This window comes from Epargyreus clarus, unplaced genomic scaffold, assembly GCF_041222505.1.
Source record: "Epargyreus clarus isolate Ecla_fem2 unplaced genomic scaffold, WU_Ecla_fem_2.2 ptg000035l, whole genome shotgun sequence".
Taxonomy (NCBI): Eukaryota; Metazoa; Arthropoda; class Insecta; order Lepidoptera; family Hesperiidae; genus Epargyreus; species Epargyreus clarus.
In genome coordinates this window covers 4,190,818-4,199,927 of record NW_027332240.1, presented here as the reverse complement: position 1 = coordinate 4,199,927, position 9,110 = coordinate 4,190,818, and the positions used below count along the sequence as shown (strand labels likewise).

Here is a 9,110-nt window from a genome sequence, read left to right as displayed (position 1 = left end):
TTTGCGGACCCCCGGGGGTCCGTGAGTATATGTATGGGGGTCTGCGGTGTCATCTCTGGACCATGCATAAATCGCTCATTAAATGCAAAAAGGCCGCTTTACTGCTTTTTTCAACTTTTTTCATACCTATGTGAAAACGCATTATCTACTCTTGTTTATACAAAAACGAATACAGAAACAGATTACAAGTAAGTTATGGGAGCTGGGCGTCGAGGAAATAATTGCAGTCTATTTCGCGAACAAATTAAATTTTTATTTAAATTTAACACAAATTTTACACAAGTTTTAACAAAAATGAAATTAAAAAAATAAATTGATGGGATAGGTCGAGTCACTTTCCGCGATGGAGGTGAACTGATTCCATGGTGGACGGCCACCTGTACGTGGGACGGCCACCCGCGCGTGGGACGGCCACCTGCGCGCCTCGTCAGCGTTGGCCGTTCCGCGAAGGCCCGATGCAGCGCAAGCACGATGCAGCGTGAGAACGGTGTAGGGCTGGCGCGATGCAGCCTTAACGTGTAGGGCTGTCGCTTACACGTAACTTCTCCCGCCCCAGCTGAGCAACTATTTGCCTACGTTTAGTGCAAATATTGCGGCCTTCTTGTCCTCTCGTGTAGCTGTCGACGAGTGATGCTCACTTGAGGTTGCACACGGTTGAAGAGATATTTCAACATTCGATTTTGATATGTCTTCTGATTTTCTATTTCGCCGGTATCGCCTTATGTACGCAATAGCGAGAGCAATTGTACCCAGTAGGATTAACAGGTACAGAGGAAGAGTAGTATGGTAAGTACTCATCGAAGTGGCGTCGGTTACTTTTGGTGAAGTTTCCATTGATATTTGGTCTTCAATGACATGTAGTTTATTAAGATCTATTGCAGTTATGTTGAAATGAGCTTTTCGATTCCTTGAAGATGACAAGGCTAATAATTCAGAATTTGTGAATGTAAGTATTTCGAAATGCTGTCCACGGAGTTTATCGTTGACGTTGGTGATAGTGAATTCTGTTGTTCTGATGCTGCAGGTTCTCGGTATAGTAGCAAGGAAACTACCCTCGATGATTTGATGGCGTTCCTGTCCACATAGCGTTTGTACTTTCGTGGGGGTTTGAAAAGATAGTATATAGTGTTGATCGTCAAGCTCCAGTAGAGCCTCCTGAGACAGAAAAATAGGCGTGGGGTGACACGTTTCATCTATTTTCTGTAAATGAATTAGTGTGCTGATGCAGTCCTGAGATGTTCTGGTTTGATAGCTCATTTGTTGCTTGCATATGAATATGGTGTCGACCTTCGGGCATTCTGCCTCCATGTATGCATATTCCTTGGAGTTGGTTGCAACAAAAGGAGATGGGGGAATTATAACTTCATGGTGCTTATTAGGAACTGGACACAAACGGTAAAGGTCATAAGTTGATGGAGATACAATGGGAAATTTAAGAACAATAATGAGTTTATTGTCTACGAAATAACATCCTAACCTAATTAAATCATAGTAGAGTCGAGCATCAACTAAATTAATAATCTGATCTTGGTTATATATATCTTTCAATCTGCTTAACATATCAATTACATTACTAGTACTTAAAACAGAATGATGTACGGTACTTGTACGGCTAAACGCTAAAATATTTTCTATTCTATCTATCTCTAATCGCAAATCTTGAATATTTTCAGCTATAAGTGTTAATATTTGCGACAATTGGACATAACGGGTAAGCTGTATAGTATTATTACTTGTAGTATTAATATAGCGTGTCAAAGCTTTTTCTAACTTAACTTGATTGCTACTTAAATTACTTAATATTTCTGTTTGATGGAAAGACATCTGCTTATATAAACTTATGTGATTATTTAAACTATTAGCTAAATCTACATCATTCTTCTGTAAGATATGAAACATTTGCTCATACTGTAAAGCATCATTATAATCGAGGTTTCCCGTAATACTTTTAATTATGGATCCCAATGGATTGATTAAACCACGCTTGGTTCTTTTTGTTGGCAGAAAAGTATCTAATTGAGAATTTATTTCCTTAATTTTGTCAGACAAGTGTATGATTTGATATTTAAAAAGAGCGAAGCCTCTAGTAGTTAAGTTATTTGTGACATCAGTTAACTGAGTTTTAGTCAAATCTAATTGCTTCTGAATTTCATCAAAATTAATATCATGTAAAAAGGTGTGATAATGTGAGGTTATTTTTGCAGGTCCGAGTTTGAAAGGAAGAATGCCAGGACCATCATTTAAACTGTCAAGTCGAATGTCTTGTGCTTGGGCCAGGTGTATCAGGATCACCAGACATCTGTAACAATCCAGACGTTTTGCGTTTACGTTTCAGTCTATTTTTAGCTACGGGTGTGCGCTTCTTTGAAGTGTATATATGTACAGGTAAGTTTGAAATAACTCTATCATGTATGTAACGCGGTGCAATTTTTTGTCTTGTAGCTACCGGGTTCCTAATGTAAACTTCTTGTCCTTCTTCATAATCTATCTGTGGTTCTCTACGTGCATTCTGTTGAGACATAAGTGTGTTACGTTCAGTCTGTGAAATGTCGTGAATAATTTTATATACTAAATCCATTTTATGACGATGGTCTTGAATGTATTGTTGCATTAGTCGTTCATTTAAGTTTAAGTCAGTAGGGTCACGCGGATCGAAATGTCCAGATATTAAGTCAAAGGGTCTGCATTTTGTTAAACTATGTACGGAACTATTGTAGGCAATTATAGCATAATTCATTAAAGTAGAAGTGGATTCATTTTTATACTGTAGTTTTAATAACCTTAAGTGTTCGAGTATGGTGCTATGAAGACGTTCAATCATTCCGTTTTCATTAGGAGAATAAGGTGCAGTAGTGTGATGGTGTACATTATGTAACAGAAGAAATTCTCTAAATACCTGATTAGTAAATTCTGTTCCTTGGTCAGTAGTTAAATTAATTGGAAATCCATGATGAGTGCACAAGGTAAGAAAAGCTTTTACTATATTTGGGGCTGTACAATCAGATATTTTGTATATTTGAGCGTATTTAGAAAATGCGTCTATTACAGTTAAGTACTTTTCTTGATTAATTGTTAATACATCTGCATGTACCATTTCAAAAGGTTTACTAGGAGGTGGCACAATTTTAAATTCTGGACGAATTGGATGACGGTCGTATTTAGCTCTACTACATGTAGTACATGAATTTATAAATTTACTTATAGATTCTTTTAACTTAGGCCAAAAGTATCTATGATAAAGGGATAAATAGGTTTCTGTGATACCACGATGGTTCGTTTTACCTTCGTGATACTTGCGTATAATATCTTGTTGCTCAAAATAGCTGCTGACATTTTCTAATTCATGCTTAACTAGGACTAATCTTATTGATGAATTTTTAAAGAATTCTTGCAAAATTGGTACAACTGTAAGCATTTTTTCAGGCGGATTTACAAGAAGAGCAGTTAGAATTTTTGGGTCGATGAAATTTTTTACTGTATTTATTAAATCTTGTTGAAAATTATTAGCTGAAATATCTGTAACTACTTTTTCATACGTGTTGAAAGGTGTTGTGACTTTTGGTTTACGGTTAGATGGATGCTCACAAATATTAAGAATTAACTGTTTATGATATTTATTCAAAGGGTCATTGACAATAGGTATTTCAAGTACAGGATCTTCATTACTGGTATGCATGGTTTCACTACGTGATCTGACAGTTTCAACGTCATTCGCAGGTATTAATTCGTCAGTAATAGAAAAACGAGAGTTTGCTGTTACTGTGGAACATGGACTACTTAAGGGTTCTATGTTTGGTGCTGTGTCAGTCGACGATTGGCTTATAAAGGGTCTATCATCTGGAGCGGTAACAGTTGATGATGAACAAGTTGAGATATTAACAGCTATTGAGTTTAAATCTTCATTATGAATTTCAACTCTAGAAAGAGCGTCTGCATTAATATTAAGTCTCCCTTTTTTGTAAATTACTGTAAAGTCATATTCGGCTAATTTTAATTTCCATCTTGTCAACCTACAATTCGATTCTTTTAAGTTCATGAGCCATTGCAAGGGCTTATGGTCTGTAAAGATTTTAAACTTTCGGCCAAACAGATATGCTCTAAAATATTTAGTCGCCCACACAATTGCTAGCAATTCTTTTTCAATTGTAGAATAATTTAATTCACTGTCATTAAGAGTCCTGGATGCGTACGCTACTGGTCGGTCACTACCTATAGGTCCTTGTGATAAAATAGCTCCAAGTGCAAAGTTTGATGCGTCTGTGGTCAAATTAAACTCCTTAGTGAAATCAGGGTATTGTAATATCGGATCGTTTGTCAGTAGTGTTTTACAGTGATTAAAACATTCAATGTATTCTTCAGACAAGGTTATTTTTGCACCTTTTTTTAAACAGCTAGTTAGTGGTTTGGTCAGTCTTGCAAAGTTAGGTATGAAACGTCTGTAATAACCTAGCAAGCCTAAAAATCCTTTAATTTGTTTTGTAGTTTTGGGAATTGGATACTTTGAAATAGCACTAATTTTGTCAGGGTTTGGCTTTACTCCGTTAGATGTTATAATATGTCCCAAATACGGTGTTTCATGTTTCAGAAACTCGGATTTGTCCATTTGAATCTTAAAATTGGATTGACGAAGTCGGTCAAAAACTTTACGTAAATTAACTATATGTTCTTGTAGTGAGGTGGAAAATACAAGTATATCGTCTAAGTAAACTACGCAAATTTCATTATGTAAGCCTTGTAAAACGTTGTCTATGACTCTCTGAAAGGTTGATGGGGCATTTTTAAGACCCATGGGCATTCTTAAAAATTCAAAGTGTCCGGGAGCAAAGTCAACACTAAATGCAGTTTTATGTATGTCATCAGGGTGAGTCTCCACTTGATAAAAACCACTAGCTAGGTCCAAAGTCGAAAAGTATTGGCATTTACCTAATTTGTCAAGTATGTCGTTAATATTAGGGATGGGGTATTTGTCATCAATAGTCTTTTCATTCAGTCGTCTAAAATCAACCACAAGTCTCCACTTAGTCTTACCCGAAGCATCTGCCTTTTTGGGTACAATCCAGATGGGTGCACTCCACGCAGAACTAGATGGTCTGATAATTCCCTGATCAATCATACTTTTTATTTGAGCCCGTACTTCATTTCTATGCACATGAGGGTATTTATATGTCTTACAATGAACAGGAAATTCATCGGTAGTTTTTATACGATGTTTGATATTATTGGTGAATGTAAGTGGCTCGTTTTCTACATAAAAAACATCGGCATATTTTTTGCATAAGGCAAATAAATTTGCACTTTCTTCCTTATTTAAATGATCAGTTCGTAATCTGGATAAAATTTTTTGAGTGCGATCTAAATTTTTATTTTTATTAAAAAAATCATAGGCCGAAACTGATTGTTCACTGAATAAACTTGCAGAAATTGGTTGGATCAATGTGAAAATCACATCATTTTTAGAAGGGTTAGAAACTTCTACATAGGCTTGGCTATTTTCAGAAATAGTCAAACAATCACCAATACTACATTCACAAATGGTCTGTCTATCTATAATAATTTCACCGTTAGCTATAGTAGTTGGCACTTTAATAATTTTGCTAGATTGTGCTGGTATTATCACCTCTATTAAATTTACACTGCCAGATTCAAACATATGGATTTTATTTTTTGCAAACTGTGTGTTAAGTATGCGAGAGCCTAAATCAATTTTTGCTTGCCACTGCTCTAATAAATCACAACCTATTAAACCGTCGAAATAATTGTGAAACCTATAAATGTAAAGCTTTACGGGGTTATTGTCATTAATTTCAGAAAAACATGGTATTTCTATGGAATAGTCATTTCTAGTAGAAGCATGAATATTTGTCACAATAAAAGGGTCGTAATATAATGGTAAATCCGAATAGTATCTTTCTATAGCTTCTGGATTGATAAAGGATTGATTTGCTCCTGTATCTATTAATAATTTCAGAGGTGGGTTATGAATTTGAATGTATGGAAGCTGTCTTTTATTTTGTAAATTTAATTCTATCTTGGGACACTTGAAATTTGAGCTGACAAAAAATTTTCGTCCGTTTGTTCGTCAGTCTGTTCAATAAATTGTTGGTCATTTATGTAACCGTTTCCCACTAAGTGTTCAACTACGTTAGATGGGGTGTCATAGCTCATGTCATAGTTATCGACGAAGTTATGGTCAATGTCATCACAGTTATCATACTCATTAGTATTAATTTCTTGGTAATAATTTGGAGAACGGTACTGACCTTGTCGGCTCCAGTCAGGTTTCATTGAAGTCGGTGGCAATGTACGGGCTTTGGGGTGGCTAATGCCACTCATAGGCTGTCCGTGCATTTGATTACTGACCTGGCGTTGGTGCTGTGTGGGGTGAGTTTCCCTAAGTGGTATCCTAAAACCAGTGCTCATATTCGATCGTGGTAGAGCCCTAAACATTTGCTGGGTTTTTGATGGACCTTGATAAGGCTTATTTAAGTGTGGCAACATCTGAGAATTATTCATGCGTGACTGCTGGCTAATTTGCTTATTAAAGAAAGGATTAAAATTGTTAGTTCTGAATGATGGTGTCTGTTGTGTAAGTTTTCGTGAATAAGAATTTCTATTTTGCATGTAAATAATATTTAATTCCTCCTGAGCAAACTCCAAGGCCTTTTCAAGCATTGGAGGCCTCATACAACGTATGCGTGAGCCTAATGGTTCACGTAAGCCTTTAAGGAAAGTCTGTAAAGCTAATTTTTTATATAAGGTCCGTTTAGCTTCAACGGTAGTGGAAATATCATCATGTAACTCAACATATGTCATTATTGTACCGAGTAAATTCTGAATTCGTTCATAAAAAATGTGGGGTGTGTCATTACCTTGAGATAACATAGATAAATCGCTATACAATGAAGATTCATCACGATGATCTGAAAAGGTATTAATAAGAGCTGCGCGGATTCCATTCCAATCCGATGGGATGCCATTCGTAGCTAAGGTTCTAGCCGCGGGTCCCTTAATTTTATTTAAAATTCCATTTATCACTGCATAATTATTTAACTCATTTCCAGATGCCGGATCGACATATGCTAATACAATTTGATCACATATGTTTAAAAATCTAATTAAAACATTTGAATTTCCATCAAACTCAGGGACTAATCTTAAAGCATTAAAAATTTTATCGGTTTTGTCTGACAAAGAAGCAGAAATTGCCGTTCCACTTACACTTGGCATTGAATTTTCTGTCATATTTAATGATTCTTCTATGACAAATAAATCTAAATTACGATTACGGTCTCGTATAGATCTACGAATTTCCTGACGAGAACTGGGTGAACTACCCTTATTTGCTCGTAATAAAAAAATCTTGAAAGATTTTATGTCACTGTTCACTCAAATTTTCAATAAAATTATATTTATAGGGATAGGAAGGACATATATTGTATAGGAGCTGCAACCAATAGGTACATACTTAATATCTACTTATTACTCACAGAAGTAGCTTCATCTCGTATTTGCACATCGATTTTTGGATGTAGCGAGCTGAGCAGGGTTCCCCGACGTCCGGATCTCGTTCAATGGTTCGGTTTCCCGTTTAATAGCGATAGTCCGAAACACGCACAAACCGGGAACTTTCGATTGCGCCAGTTATGGGTTCTGCGCCACTTATGGGTTCCTCGTTTAATTGCGATAGTCCGAAACACGCACAAACCGGGAACTTTCGACTGCGCCAGTTATGGGAGCTGGGCGTCGAGGAAATAATTGCAGTCTATTTCGCGAACAAATTAAATTTTTATTTAAATTTAACACAAATTTTACACAAGTTTTAACAAAAATGAAATTAAAAAAATAAATTGATGGGATAGGTCGAGTCACTTTCCGCGATGGAGGTGAACTGATTCCATGGTGGACGGCCACCTGTACGTGGGACGGCCACCCGCGCGTGGGACGGCCACCTGCGCGCCTCGTCAGCGTTGGCCGTTCCGCGAAGGCCCGATGCAGCGCAAGCACGATGCAGCGTGAGAACGGTGTAGGGCTGGCGCGATGCAGCCTTAACGTGTAGGGCTGTCGCTTACACGTAACTAGTAGAATATGATTTGAGATTACAGCTTAGTAGCAACATCAACCCGAATATCCCTGATTTAGTTGCAAAAAAGCAACACCAACCTTCACATTTTTTTTCATATTTTTCATAATAAACAGTTATAATTACCTTCTGTATTTGTTTTTTTTTTGTATCTGTAATAACTAAAATAAATACCTAATCCGTTTTTTTTCTGTTTATGATATTAAGGGGGTCCGTGAAAACTGTGCTTGATTTCCTAAGGGTCCGTGGACTGAAAAAGGCTGGGAAACGCTGCTCTATGTTATTAAAACTCATGGTAAAATAAATTCTAAAACATGTATTCAAAGAGTGTTGTGGGTCAAATATGACCCACGTCCCTTCCGGTATTGAGTCTTTTGAAAAAGATGGTCATCAATCATTTGAATATTATAGTGATAGTTGCGGTCAGTTTACGATCCGGAAATAATTTTGGCGGGGAATAAGTTTGGAGAATGTGTTTGAATATATGGGAGACTAATGTTGTAACTTTAACTAAACCTATGGTTTTTAGGCTTCTGTACCCAAAGGGTAAAAACGGAACCCTGTTACTAAGACTTCGCTTTTCGACTTTTTAAGCTATTGCATAGCTTTTATCGCGGGCTTTGAGCGCGGCGACCGAATCGAGAAATTCCGTAACGAAAATAAGTAACACCTTTCAACAACTCGGTTGCCTGGAGACTTGATATCCAACTATCAAGTCTCCAGGCAACCGAGTTGTTGACTGTCAATAGAAAAATATGGATATAATTGAATAAAGTATTATTTTACATTCCTTATTATTTTATTTGATATTGGCGACGAGATGTCGAATGAACTAAAAAACAATAAGGCAATACGAGTCACATTACGTGGGTTAATGAAACGAACCGAAAATTACATTTCGGGAATAGAAAAAATTGACATTGAAGAAATAAATATACGACTGAATTCTTTACAAGAAAATTTGAACAAATTCTACGCGATTCAAGAAAAAAATTAATGGCTTACAGAAGAAGAAAATTTAGAAGAGGAA

The 9,110-nt window shown here is 36.5% G+C and overlaps 1 long non-coding RNA gene across 1 annotated transcript; it reads right to left on the bottom strand.

The window, feature by feature from the left end:
• Positions 1 to 231: 231 nt before the first annotated feature.
• Positions 232 to 8,086, bottom strand: LOC140756370 (uncharacterized). The gene is made up of 2 exons (XR_012103883.1): positions 7,488 to 8,086; positions 232 to 2,299 (listed from the first exon to the last, which is right to left on the bottom strand). It is a non-coding gene; the product is annotated as an uncharacterized LOC140756370 (long non-coding RNA).
• Between the last annotated feature and the right edge of the window lie 1,024 nt (positions 8,087 to 9,110).